General features: G+C 40.1%; 1 protein-coding gene across 1 annotated transcript in view; it reads right to left on the reverse strand.

The window, feature by feature from the left end:
• The window catches only part of clybl (citrate lyase beta like), a 188,743-nt gene that overhangs the window by 66,247 nt on the left and 106,702 nt on the right, over nucleotides 1-15,794 (reverse strand). The window lies entirely within an intron of this gene.

The raw sequence follows: 15,794 nt of genomic DNA on the forward strand, positions 1-15,794 counted from the left end.
GCAGTCCTAAGTTCTATGAGTAACATAGTAGCATGTGCCGGTTTTATGCAAACCAGATGTGAGGCTACAGGAATAGAGGAAAAAAGTGTCGGATTGAAGGAGGGACGTTCCGTTAGGAAGAAATGTGGTCTGAGTTAAGCGACACGTGGAAACGGAAGCTGAGGACTTGTCGGGTCTTATTAAGACGCTGGGGCTGTTGACGTGAGTGATGCTTGTATTTTGCATGTCAACCGATGTTAGTTATTGGAACAAGGAACATTTCTAACATTGATAGATTGGATCTAAAGGATTACCGACAAAATTTAAACTGGAAGTAAGGAAAATTAATACAAGACTAATGGATTCCACTATAAATATTTTGCTATCATATGCCTACAAAACGCTGGTGGAAAGTGAATGGAGGCTCCCAGACTTGCAAAGCTAATGCATGAATACTTTATTTTGACTTACAAAACCAGTTTCCATATGAGTTGGGAAATTGTTAGATGTAAATATAAACGGAATACAATGATTTGCAAATCATTTTCAACCCATATTCAGTTGAATATGCTACAAAGACAACATATTTGATGTTCAAACTGATAAACATTTTTATTTTTTTTTGTGCAAATAATCATTACTTTAGAAATGGATGCCAGCAACACGAGACAAAGAACTTGGGAAAAGTGGCAATAAATACTGGAATGTTCATCATACACTCATATGGAACATGGAACTGGTGGGTGCCATGATTGGGTATAAAAACAGCTTCCCAAAAAGCGAGGTACACCCCTTTGCCCACAACTGCGTGAGCAAATATTCAAACCGTTTAAGAACGTTTCTCAAAGTGCAATTGCAAGAAATTTAGGGATTTCAACATCTACGGTCCATAATATAATCAAATGGTTCAGAGCATCTGGAGAAATCACTCCACGTAAGCGGCATGGCCGGAAACCAACATCTCAGACGGCACTAAATCAAAAACAGACATCAATCTCTAAAGGATATCACCACATGGGCTCAGGAACACTTCGGAAAACCACTGTCACTAAATACAGTTCGTCGCTACATCTGTAAGTGCAAGTTAAAGCTCTACTCTGCAAAGCAAAGGCCATTTATCAACAACATCCAGAAATGCCGCCGGCTTCTCTGGGCCCGAGATAAGATGGACTAAAATGGACTGATGCAAAGTGGAAAAGTGTTCTGTGGTCTGACGAGTCCACATTTCAAATTGTTTTTGGAAATATTCGACATCGTGTCATGCGGACCAAAGGGGAAGCGAACCATCCAGACTGTTATCGACGCAAAGTTCAATAGCCAGCATCTGTGATGGTATGGGGGTGCATTAGTGCCCAAGGCATGGGTAACTTACACATCTGTGAAGGCACCGTTAATGCTGAAAGGTACATACAGGTTTTGGAACAACATATGCTGCCATCTAAGCGCCTCTTTTTCATGGACACGCCCCTGCTTATTTCAGCAAGACAATGCCAAGCCACATTCAGCAAGTGTTACAACAGCGTGGCTTTGTAAAAAAAGAGTGCGGGTACTTTCCTGGCCCGCCTGCAGTCCAGACCTGTCTCCCATTGAAAATGTGTGGCACATAATGAGGCGTAAAATACGACCCCGGACTGTTGAACGACTGAAGCTCTACATAAAACAAGAATGGGAAAGAATTCCACTTTCAAAGCTTCAATAATTAGTTTCCTCAGTTCTCAAACGTTTATTGAGTGTTGTTAAAAGAAAAGGTGATGTAATACAGTGGTGAACATGCCCTTTCCCAACTACTTTGGCACGTGTTGCAGCCATGAAATTCTAAGTTAATTATTATTTGCCAAAAAAAAATAGTTTATGAGTTTGAACATCAAATATGTTGTCTTTGTAGTGCATTCAACTGAATATGGGTTGAAAAGAATTAGCAAATCCTTGTATTACGTTTATATTTACATCTAACACAATTTCCCAACTCATATGGAAACGGGGTTTGTACATTGTTTTGTCACTTTTGCCATACATTCCTTTAGGCTGCAGGCAGCTTTTGATTATTTTAGTAATCGAGTAATTTATCGATTAGTTTGTGTGATTAATCTGAAAAAAATACTTTTTGCCTCAATGCGTATTTAAGGTGAAATAGCTGAAATAAACAATTTCCCTGTTTGCCATAACTTTCTTTTTTTCTAACTAATTTTCATCTTAAACATTGGAATTACACTTTCAACATGATACATTAATTAAAAACTCACAGACACTTACACACCATAGCTCTAATGTGAAATGTAATGAATCAGCCGTAAGGAAACTGTCAGTGTATTTAAAGTTTGAGGAATTCCATGTTGTCGGGAGTTTAAGATTTTTTTTTTATTAGTTTAACTAATAAATGAATAATTGAAGTAACATAATTTGGCACTTTACTACTACTACTACATTGCTTGCAGCACTTACATGTGAATTTAAACTCGGAACCTCGTTGAACCTTGTGAACGTGTACTCTCTTAAGCTTTATTTGTCTAGACATGATAGCTAACTTTGAATTTTTAGGCAAATTGTCGGAATGCAATTGTTCCTTGAAGGGGAACTGCCCTTTTTGGGGGGAATGTAGCCTATCGTTCACAATCATGAAAGAAATGACAACGGATGCATTATTTAAAAATGCATTCTAAATATTGAATAAACGTAAATAAAAGTCAGCTGACAGCGAATCGCCACCATTTTGCCAATAAAATCTGATAAATAACTATTAAAAAAGTTCCAACAATGCTCAATTTACATATACTGATAATAACCAATATTGAATATTAACCAAGTATTAGGGATATTGTAATTATAAGCACTAGCACAGACAAACTATTTATAGCGGTGACTTAATCACTAGCCTTTGTCCCTATGTTTCATCGAGTGTTCTGCTGTTTCTTTGCTTCCCTGCAAGTTTATTGTCAACCATATATCATGCCTTTCACCTGAAAAATAAATGGCTGAGGGTATAATCCGACAAACTGGGACACTTTGACACCCATTTAGGACTCAGAACTGGCGAGAACGACACAAAAAGCGTTTGTTCCCCCGCCTCTCCACCCAGGATTATGAGACATTGAAAAACATTATTCATGATAACGTTGCTTGAATGGCAACATATGTTGCTCCAAAAACTGTATGTACCTCTCAGCATTAATTAGGTGCCTTCACAGATGTGTAAGTCACCCATGCCTTGGCCACTAATACACCCCCATACCATCACTGATGCTGGCTTTTCAACTTTGAGCCTATAAAAATCCGGATGGTTCTTTCACTCTTTGTTCCGGAGGACACAGCGTCCACAGTTTTCAAAAAAACAATTTCAAACGTGAACTCATCAGACCACAGAACACTTTTCCATTCTGCATCAGTCCATCTTAGATGAGCTCTGGCCTAGCGAAGCCGACGGCGTTTGTGGGTGTTGTTGATAAATGGCTTTCGCTTTTCATAGTAGAGCACTTAAAGATGTAGCGACGAGTTGAGTTTATACCAAAAAGTTCTATTTTGGTTTCATCTGACCACATGACGTTCTCCCAATCCTCTGCTGTATCATCCATGTATCCATTTTGGTATAAACTCAACTCGTCGTGTTTGGAGGAAGAAAAATACTGAGTTGCATCCCAAGAACGCCACACCTACTGTGAAGCATGGGGGTGGAAACATCATGCTTTGGGGCTGTTTTTCTGCTAAGGGGACAGGACGATTGATCTGTGTTAAGGAAGGAATGAATGGGGCCATGTATCCTGAGATTTTGAGCCAAAACCTCCATCATAAATAGCTTTGAATGGTTGACCAAATACTTATTTTACACCATAATTTACAAATGAATTCTTTAAAATTCCTACAATGTGAATTCCTGGATTTTTTTTCCACATTCTGTCTCTCAGTTGAAGTGTACCAATGATGAAAATTAGACCTCTGTCATCAAGTGGGAGAATTTGCACAATCGTGGCTGACTAAATACTTTTTTGCCCCACACTATGGGATGTTCCAAATAAGGGACTTATGAACATTCCTCAACTTGCCCAGTCTTTTTTGCCACTTGTGCCAGCTTTTTTTGAAACATGTTGCAGGCATCAAATTCCAAATGAGCTAATATTTGCAAAAAATAACAAAGCTTTCCAGGTCGAAAGTCAAGTAATTTGTCTTTGCAGTCTATTCAATTCAATATAGATTGAAAAGGATTTGCAAATCATTGTATTCTGTTTTTGTTTTCCATTTACACAACGTGCCAACTTCACTGGTTTTGTAGATAAAGCCATGTGAGTGTTTAAAGGTGACCCCCTCTATCACCGTGGGGCAGCTTCAGTCCCTGACTATGATCTCCTGCAGGGGTAGGGAACCTATGGCTCTAGAGCCAGATGTGGCTCTTTTGATGACCGCATCTGGCTCTCAGATAAATCTTAGTTGACATTGCTTAACACAATCAATCAATCAATCAATGTTTACTTATATAGCCCTAAATCACTAGTGTCTCAAAGGGCTGCACAAACCACCACGACATCCTCGGTAGGCCCACATAAGGGCAAGGAAAACTCACACCCAGTGGGACATCGGTGACAATAATGACCCAGTGGGACGTCGGTGACAATAATGACTATGAGAACCTTAGAGAGTAGGAAAGCAATGGATGTCGAGCGGGTCTAACATGATACTGTGAAAGTTCAATCCACAATGGATCCAACACAGTCGTGAGAGTCCAGTCCAAAGCGGATCCAACACAGCAGCGAGAGTCCCGTTCACAGTGGAGCCAGCAGGAAACCATCCCAAGCGGAGGCGGATCAGCAGCGCAGAGATGTCCCCAGCCGATACACAGACAAGCAGTACATGGCCACCGGATCGGACCGGACCCCCTCCACAAGGGAGAGTGGGACATAGAAGAAAAAGAAAAGAAACGGCAGATCAACTGGTCTAAAAAGGGAGTCTATTTAAAGGCTAGAGTATACAAATGAGTTGGGGCGGTATAGTTCGGTTGGTAGAGCGGCTGTGCCAGAAACTTGAGTGTTGCAGGTTCAATCCCCGCTTCTGCCATCCTAGTCACTGCCGTTGTGTCCTTAGGCAAGACACTATACCCACCTGCTCCCAGAGCCACCCACACTGGTTTAAAAATGTAACTTAGATATTGGGTTTCAAAGCGCTATATAAATATAATTCACTTCACGATAAATCATGAATAATTCCGCTGGTAATCACAGTGTTAAAAATAACGTTCAAATTATAAAACATTCTCATGCGTTTTAATCCAACCATCCGTTTTCTATCGCACCTGTTCAAGATGTCGCATTAATGGTAAGTATTATATTTATTATTGGTTAACTTTAAAATAACATTGTTATTAAAAAGAATAAGAGACATATTATATTATTATACTCTTAAAATGTTGGTCTTATGTAAAAATGCACACATTTAGTTGTATTCAGTATTAAAAAAAATATATGTCTCTCACGGAAATACATTTTGAAATATCTGGCTTTCATGGCTCTCTCAGCCAAAAAGGTTCCCGACCCCTGATCTACTGGAATGCAGAACTTTACATGATATTGCAGATGTCCCTTCTAGTATCGATAAAATACAATATCAAGTTCATAAAACAATTTATTGGGTTAAGAAGGGGTGGCCCCGTCTCCAAACGATGAGCCTACTGATCTGGGAACCTCTCATTGCACCGTCTTACCGTCACGCTCATGGAGGCCGACTTAAATCTTTGTAACTTAAAACGGAAAGGGTTGTAATTCACATTTTCATAAACCTGCCAACAATGTCTGCTGATCGTAAAGGCTGTGGAGATTCAGGGTGAACCTCTGTCTGAAAGACTGACATTGATCACCAGCCTAAAATCAAGGGCCATCTACAAATCAAGGGGCCTTAAAATGTTCTCAGATCAGAACCAGACTGATCATTGCTGCACTTGTTTTCTTGTGCGACGGCACTACTAAAGCATGAATGCCAGGAACATCCATAAGATTCTTTTATCTTTAAGGTAAGGAATATTATTCTCGCAGACACCTTCGCCCCTACGGCTTCAACTACTCAGCGCTTGAATAAAACCCTTTGAAAAATAGGATTTTTACATTAATGGACAGTCATCCGACAAGTTGCCTCAAAGCTCCCCTCCCCCAATCACCTGGTGTCCCACGGAGCGCACAACCCAACATCAGCTCCATCTCCACTTTGATTCCTTCCATCATTAGAAGCTGACATGCAGGGAAGGCAGGTGGGCAAGCAGTCAGCCAGGAAGGCAGCGCCCGGCAAACGAGTACGAGAAAGCTTTCAAGTGTCAAGCCGCTGACCTTCCGCAAGAGTACGATCTGCCCCTCAAAGCGCATTCTGAACCTCGGGATCCCACCGAGTGCTGTGTACACTTGACACAGCATGGTTACTGCCTTGTTGACATCACATCGCAGTGGAAAAATGAAGCTTGAGTGAAAGCTCGATATAGAAGACCGTCTCCCATTTTTCTTAGTTCTCTCGGGAATTTCTGCCTTCACATGCTCCACAGACTCAAGCGTTTCCCTTTTCACAGGCAGTCATTCAGACGTCCATCGTGACTTCAGATCGGTATTTTTTGCCATTTGATGGCTTGCTAAAGGGAACTTCGAAAATTCTATACTACCTAAGATTGCCTGGTTTACTGTCTTTTAAAGGAATAGGTAAAAGATTCGCAATTTTGCTTACTTTTGAGATGCTTGCAGTGTAGGGATGTAATGATTACCGGTAGAGTGATAAACCGCAATAAAATACCATACAATACCAACTTTATTTATAAAGCCCTTTAAAAACAACCACAGTTGAAGAACAAAGGGCTGTACCATCCATACATCTTCTTCCGCTTATCCGAGGTCGGATCGCGGGGGCAGCAGCCTAAGCAGGGAAGCCCAGACTTTCCTCTCCCAAGCCACTTAGTCCAGCTCTTCCCGGAGGATCCCGAGGAGACAGTCTTCCCAACGTGTCCTGGGTCTTCCTAGTGGCCTCCTACTGGTTGGAGGTGCCCTAAACACCTCTCTAGGGAGGCGTTCGGGTGACATCCTGACTAGATGCCCGAACCACCTCATCTGGCTCCTCTCCAGGTGGAGGAGCAGCGGCTTTACTTTGAGTTCCTCCCGGATGGCAGAGCTTCTCACCCTATCTCTAAAGGAGAGCCCCACCACACGGCCCACCCAAAGCTCATGACCAGGGGTCCCCAAACTTTTTGACCCGGTGGCCGTATTGGGTTAAATTAATTTGACCAGGGGCTGCGCTCATATATATATATATATATATATATATATATATATATATATATATATATATACACACACACAATATAAACTGTCTTTTCCTTAAACTGAACAAAAGTCATATGTCCACTGATGTTTAAAAACTCTGCACTCGGAGTCTAATTTATGTTTCCCCAAGGAATTCGCCATTTTTATCCCCTCGTGCACTAACTGACTGAAAGATCGCGTACTTGCCGCCTTTGTGGCGCAACCGTGATGACGTCCCGTTACCGCTGGGAAAATGCATTTTTAGACAATATGATTTGCTTGAGCGGCTAGGAGATCCAATAACAAGTGGTAGAAAATGCATTGATGGATGGGCGAAAAAGGACGGATTAAAAAAAATTAGAATCAAAAAATAAATAAATACAATTTTTATTTACTTTTTAGCCAGGACTGCTCGCGGATCAGATTTTGGACGCTGGCGTGCCGTATCTGCCTAGGAGACCCAGTAACAAGCGGTAGAAAATGGATTGATGAATGGGCAAAAAAGGACAGATTAAAACAAATAAAAAAAGAAACAATTAAATAAAAAAAACAAAACTTATATATATATATATATATATTTTTACTTTGTAGTACCCGCGGGCCGGATTTCAAACGCTGGCGTGCCGTATCTGTCTAGGAGACCCAGTAACGAGTGGTAGAAAATGGATTAATGGATGGGCGAAAAGGGACAGATTAAAAAATATAATTTAAAAAAACATTTTCATTTAAAAAATGAAGATATCATTGTGTGTACAAGTGTTTTTTTTTAACACATTCAACAAGACCGTAATCAATTTGTTCACAATGACTGGATCATGATGAATCATTATGATCCATTTAAAGGGGACCTACGGGGATTTCCATCTCCATTCTTGGTGGTCAATACCAGTGTTTTTCAACCTTTTTTGAGCCAAGGCGTATTTTTTTCATTGAAAAAATTTGGAGAAATCATTAAAAAATGAAACTCAGTTGACAGTAAAAAGTTGTTGTTGCTATTGTTGGATATGACTTTAAACCATAACCAAGCATGCATCACTATAGCTCTTGTCTCAAAGTAGGTGTACTGTCTCCACCTGTCACATCACGACGTGACTTAGTTGGAGTTTTTTTTTTGCTGTTTTCCCGTGCGTAGTGTTTTTGTTCTTCTCTTGTGCTCCTATTTTGGTGGCTTTTCCTGTTTTGTTGGTATTTTCCTGTTGCAGTTTCATGTATTCCTTTGAGCGATATTCCTCGCATCTGCTTTGTTTTAGTAATCAAGAATATTTCAGTTGTTTTTATCCTTCTTTGTGAGGACATTGTTGATCGTCATGTCATGTACGGATGTACATTGTGGACGCCGTCTCTGCTCCACAGTAAGCCTTTGCGGTCGTCCAGCATTCTGTTTTTCTTTACTTTGTAGCCAGTTCAGTTTTAGTTTCGTTCTGCATAGCCATCCCTAAGCTATAATGCCTTTTCTTAAGGGCACTCGGTTTTTGTTTATTTTTGGTTTAAGCAGTAGATACCTTTTTACCTGCACACTGCCTCCCGCTGTCGTCTGCATATTATGATTACGACAAACCATTGTCGTCTCACATGACGTGTTCCCGACATATACAAAGCAATGAGCTACCGGCTGTCACCTACTGATATAGAAGAGTATGACACGGTTACTCTGCCGAAATCTAGACAGCACAGTCACTCAACAACATGTTATTAGTAGATTATAAATACTGGTTTGCAAGGAATATTTTTACCCCAAATAGGTGGAATTAGATAATCTCCCACGGCACACCGAACTGTATGCACAGTGGTTGAAAAACACTGGTCTACTAAAGTACTGGATATGGCTTTGGTGTAAAATGGGAACATTTTGCACAATAGTCACTTTTATATTGTATACTGTGTCTATAATATATAAATATTACATATATGTTATATTTTATATTGCTACTATGGTACATTTTTAGTCTTCTTAATACCTGCATTATCCTTTCCATCGTTACCCTTTCCATTCTTTGAAACTGAGCTACTGTGTGGAACAATTTCCCTTGTGGATCAATAAAGTCTAAGTCAAAGTTTTATGACCCATTTATTGAGTCTCTCTGCAAGCTGTTCCTTGGTGGAGCTATTCCCATATTGCAAATAAAACCACATCTCACCCCCAATTTGTTTTCTGAAAATGTTCACTGTTCAAATTATTACTGTGAAGTTGTCACTGCCATTCTTTCCAGACACAGTTGAAAACGAACTTCACTGACGTTATATAGATTCATCCGGTCACAACATTTGGTACACCTGCACACTTTGAGATTCAGAGAGTACTCTCAAAAAACAGCTGATTTTACCAGCATTTATGTCACTGCATGTCGCACGTTGTGTTATGTGGATGTCCAAATTAGATGAAAATAATACTGATTGTTTCCTTACAGCCTGAAGAATGTCTAAATACTTGTAAGTACATCCACCGCGCGGTGACGTCACAACGTAGCCAGACTGCAAAACCTCGATACCAGAGGCATCCAAAACTGCATGCAAAGTTGACGCCAAAATGCATGAACCTTATGATTGGATGCTTTGGCACTGTTTAAAACTAAACTAATCATAGGTCCCCTTTAGAAAAGTTAGAATAGTATTTCACTGTCACAAAACAATAGCTAAGTACGGACCTTTGCCAAAAACAAATATAAATTTGATACTTTAATGAAGTATTTGAATTTGCCCCACAATTAAGACGGCTCAGGGTCTATGCCCCGTCCATCCACAAATTTTAATAGTTATTGCTTAGTAGGGTTGTACCGTATACAAAAAAATGGTAAAATGGTTGTACAAACCCCGTTATCATATGAGTTGGGAAATTGTGTTAGATGTAAATATAAACGGAATACAATGATTTGCAAATCTTTTGCAACCCTGCTACAAAGACAACATATTGATGTTCAAACTGATAAAAAATTTTTTTTTTTTGCAAATCATTAACTTTAGAATTTGATGCCAGCAACACGTGACAAAGAAGTTGGGAAAGGTGGCAATAAATACTGATAAAGTTGAGGAATGCTCATCATACATTTATTTGGAACATCCCACAGGTGTGCAGGCTAATTGGGAACAGTTGGGTGCCATAATTGGGTATAAAAGCAGCTTCCATGAAATGCTAAGTAATTCACAAATAAGGATGAGGTGAGGGTCACCACTTTGTAAGCAAATTGTTTGCAGTTTTAGAACATTTCTCAACGAGCTATTGCAACGGTCCGTACAATCATCAAAAAGTTCAGAGAATATGGAAAAATCAGTGAACGTAAGCGACGATATTAAAGACTTTTGATCCCTCAGGCGGTTCTGCATCAAAAACCGACATCAGTGTGTAAAGGATATCACCACATGGGCTCAGGAACACTTCATAAAACCACTGTCAGTAACTACATTTGGTCGCTACATCTGTAAGTGCAAGTTAAAACTCTATGCAAAGCCAAACCCATTTATCAACAATATCCTGAAACGCCGCCGGCTTGGCTGGGCCCGAGCTCACCTAAGATGGACTGATGCAAAGTGGAAAGGTGTTCTGTGGTCTGACGAGTCCACATTTGAAATTATATTTGGAAACAGAGGATGTGGTGTCCTCCGCAACAAAGAGGAAAATAACCATTCGGATTGTTATAGGCGCAAAGTTCAAAATCCAGCATCTGTGATGGTATGAGGGTGTATTCGTGCCCAAGGCATGGGTAACTTACACAACCATATATATGGTTCTACATTATCTTTTGCCCCAAAGTATTCATTGTTGACTTTCATGCCACGATTAGTAGTAGTCGTAGTTGTTGTTGTTGCAGGAAATAGCAAACGTTATTAGAGATGTCCGATAATATCGGACTTCCGATATTAACGGCCGATAAATGCTTTAAAATGTTATATCGTAAATTATCTGTACAGAGCAGTTGCGTCTCCCAATCATACTTGCCAAACCTCCTGATTTTCCCGGGAGATTCCCGAATTTCAGTGCCCCTCTCAAAAATCTCCCGGGGCAACCATTCTCCAGAATTTCTCCCGATTTCCAGCCGGACAACAATATCGGAGGGGTGTCCCAAAGGCACATAATATCTACGGCTTTTCACACACACAAGTGAATGCGATGCATACTTAGTCAACAGCCATACAGGTCACACTGAGGGTGTCCGTATAAACAACTTTAACACTGCTACAAATATGCGCCACACCAAACGTGAATGACAAACACATTTCGGGAGAACATCTGCACCGTGACACAACATAAACACAACAGAACATATGCCCAGAAACCCTTGCAGCACTAACTCTTCCGAGATGCTACAATATACACCCCCTGCTACCCCTCCCTCAACCCCGCCTCCGCACCCCAACCCCGCCCACCTCAACCTCCTCATGCTCTCTCAGGGAGAGCATGTCCCAAATTTCAAGCTGCTGTTTTGTGGCATGTTAAAAAAAAATAATGCACTTTGCGACTTCAATAATAAATGTTGGCATTTTTTTCCATAACTTGAGTTGATTTATTTTGGAAAACCTTGTTAAATTGTTGGATGCATCCAGCGGGGCATCACAACAAAATTAGGCACAATAATGTGTTAATTCCACGACTGTATATATCGGTATCGGTTGATATTTGTAATTAAGAGTTGGACAATATCAGAATATCAGATATTAGCAAAAAAGCCATGATCGGACACCTCTAGTTGTTATGCGTATGTAAAGTGAATGCATCGTTATCCTATGCTTAAAATGACCAAAATACATAAAGTAGCACATGTTAATATTAATGTGCCAGAAACTACACTACATAGATACATATAGCATGTATATAAAACGTTGATGCCAGTTTTTGGATGTTTCTTAGCGAATCCCATTACCTTCTTTGTCAGCTGACTTTTGCTGGCGTTTATTCACAGGTAAAAACGCATTAACAACAAAAATGTGTGCTTGTTTCCTACAAGGATCGGGAATGGTAAACCCCCCCCCAAAAAAAGAAAAGTGCATTCCCCCTTCCAGGTGATTATTTTCTTGAATAGTGGAACAGCATCCCTTAGCTGGAAAGTGATGGCGACTGACACATTTGCTCTACTCTTCATGGAATTTGTTGCTCGTTCATGTTCCATATGCCGAACAGGGTTTTCTCGCTTCACGGTCCGAGCGCCGTGCACCTGCAGGTTCGGTCAAGCAAGCTGTTGTCCCTGTGCGGCAGGTGCAGTCATTTCCAAAGCAGTGATAATAATCCCACCATCAAGATCATATCTTCATCATTTTCTCAGTTGGACTGGTGCAAGTTTATTTCAAATGGACAAACTTAAAAAAAAAAAAAGCACACATTTAATAACTACACTACCATCTGTGGTTTTGGTGGGGCGGAAAATACTCAAGGCTCCTTCATTCAACCCCCCACCCCCCATTGAGCCTCTCTATTATGTTTTCTCGTCTTAGGAATCGATGCATATACAATCTGCCCCCACCATAACCGCAGGGTTCTTCTCAAAGATCCAGATGTTCACCCCTCACTGACAACTGCATCATTGGGTTATTTCACTAGCTGAACATCATATGCTTTTTATTCTTATTTTTATAAGAACACAGGGATGGGGCCTTTCTTTCGTTTCCCTTCTATTTTATGCCCCTAACATACTGACTATACTTGTCTCGTCATGAAGATTGTGGATGTATTACAATTTAAGGAACATATTATTTTCTCTCTAATAAGAGTGCAGCATCGCTAGTTTTACTTCATCCTCTTGATTCCCTGCCTTCATCCATCATCGCTCCTTGAAAGTGAAGTGGCCAGTGAAAACAGCACAGTGTAACGGGATAACGGCGGAAAGCGCATTCCGGCGCTGCATTCTTCGCTTCCTCTGAGCCTCTAATACGGAAATTGAAGTCGACAATCAAGTAAGAGTATAGAAAGTGAAGGGGATAAAAGAACAAGTTGTTATCTTACAGTTTTAGGAGGTGCTGCACAATTTATTTTTTGACATTCATTACATTCAAATAGGGATATAATAATTAGAGATGTCCAATAATGGCTTTTTTGCGGATATCCGATATTGTCCAACCGCTACAGATATATACAGTCGTGGAATTTGTTGCGTTTCGTACGCATTTTGAAAGCGCGAGTTGTCACCCCCGGATGCTACAGGACTTGGACCAGACGGGATTGCAGTTAGGAGCTTGTTTTAATATACAAAAATGATAAAATAACACTTGACAAAAGGTAAAGAAACGTCGTGCCTACGCACAGGAAGCTAAGGCGAGACTTAGCAGAGTAAATACAAAGTAGAATAACCAATGCAACTGTTGCATAGAGCAGTGGTTCTCAAATGGGGGTACATGTACCCCTGGGGGTACTTGAAGGTATGCCAAGGGTACGAGGGATTTTTAGAAAATATTTTAAAAATAGCAACATTTCTAAAATCCTTTATAAATATATTTATGGAGTAATACTTCAACGAGATATGAATGTAAGTTCATAAACTGTGGAAAAAAAAATACAACAATGCAATGTTGTATTTTGTGTTGACAACTGGATTTTTTGTGGACATGTTCCATAAATATTGATGTTAAAGATTTCTTTTTTTTGTGAAAAAAGCTTTATAATTAAGTTCATGAATCCGGATGGCTCTCTATTCAAATCTCCAAAGAGGGCACTTTAAGTTGATGAATACTTCATCATGTGTAGAAATCTTTATTTATAAATGAATCACTTGTTTATTTTTCAACAAGTTTTTAGTTATTTTAATAACTTTTTTTTCAAATAGTTCGAGAAAGACCACTACAAATGAGCAATATTTTGCACTGTTATACAATTTAATAAATCAGTGCTGTATTTTACTTTTTTATCTCTTTTTTTCAACCAAAAATGCTTTGCTCTGATTAGGGGGTACTCGAATTAAAAAAAAGGTTCACAGGTGGTACGTCACTGAAAAAGGTTGAGAACCACTGGCATAGAGCAAACAAAACATCCAGACAGAACCAAGGTAGCAAGCCGGTTAAATACTAAAGCAATAATCACAAACAGGTGTGCGTCAGGAGCCAGTACAGGTGGAACAAATGAAGTCGCCATGGTGATGAATATAAACAAGGAAGTGCACACAACTAAGAGTCCAGAAATAATCAAAACACAAAAAGGGATTCAAACATGGACTAGAGATATAATCCGGGAACCGGATCACAACAGATTTAAAACATCATTATGCTTAATTTTGTTGTGATGCCCCGCTGGATGCATTAAAAAATGGAACAAGGTTTTCCAAAATAAATCAACTCAAGTTATGGAAAAAAATGCCAACATGGCACTGCCATATTTATTATTGAAGTCACAAAGTACATTATTTGTTTTAACATGTCTCAAAACAGCAGCTTGGAATTTGGGACATGCGCTCCCTGAGAGGGGGTAGCAGGGGGGTGTATATTGTAGCATCCCGGAAGAGTTAGTGCTGCAAGGGGTTCTGGGTGTTTGTTCTGTTGTGTTTATGTTGTGCTACGGTGCGGATGTTCTCCCAAAATATGTTTGTCATTCTTGTTTGGTGTGGGTTCACAGTGTGGCGCATATTTGTAACAGTGTTAAAGTTGTTTAGACGCCCACCCACAGTGTGACCTGTATGGCTGTTGACAAAGTATGCTTCGCATTCAGTTGTGTGTTTGAAAAGCCGTATATATTATGTGTCTGGGCCGGTACGCAAAGGCACTGCCTTTAAGGCAAACCTCCGATATTGTTGCCTGGGTAGAAATCGGGAGAATGGTTGCCCCGGGAGAATTTGAGGAGGGGCACTATAATTCGGGAGTCTCTCGGGAAAATCGGGAGGGTTGGCAAGTGTGACTGGAAGAAGCAACTGCTCTGTACTTCTCCCTATGTCTGCATACCACTACGTACAGCACCGTTTTAAAAAGTCTTAAACTTTTTGATATAGATACCGATAATTTTTAAACCGATATCGATAATTTCGGATATCACATTTTAAAGCATTTATCGGCCGATAATATCGGCAGTCCGATATTTTCGGACATCTCTAGTAATAATGACGTTTGGGTCTATTGATGTAGTTACACTCCTCCTTCAGCAACATTCAATTTGACAATTGGTTAAATAACGCCCGCCTTCGCAATGCTTGATGTCGACTTTCACTCTCCAAACTGGTTAAGGCTTTCTCAACAAAAAGCTACTTGCTACAGAGCCATCTGTATACATTGCATATGTAGGGCATGTAGTTGTACCTTACATCAGTGTACTATGGTTGTTGCTACTACCGTAATTTTCGGTCTACAAGCTGCTATTTTGAACCTTGCGCTTTATATAACGCGGCAGCTAGTGTCTGGATTTTTGTCGAGGTTTACGAGCTTCATGTGCCACCAGTAAATTTAGCCTGGTCATATCAGACCAATGAAATTGCAAAATGGGTTGACGGTGGGCCATTGAAATTGTTAACATTAAATCAAATGCGCTCAAACAATCAGTCAATGAGCCATTTAGTGTGTTACAGTCTCACCGTCATCATGGAGAAGACACACAAAAAAAGCACACGGCGCAGGCAAAACCTGAGAATGATTGACCGCTGCGCTCACAAGAAG

The sequence above is a fragment of the Nerophis ophidion genome, linkage group LG19, assembly GCF_033978795.1.
Source record: "Nerophis ophidion isolate RoL-2023_Sa linkage group LG19, RoL_Noph_v1.0, whole genome shotgun sequence".
NCBI lineage: Eukaryota > Metazoa > Chordata > Actinopteri > Syngnathiformes > Syngnathidae > Nerophis > Nerophis ophidion.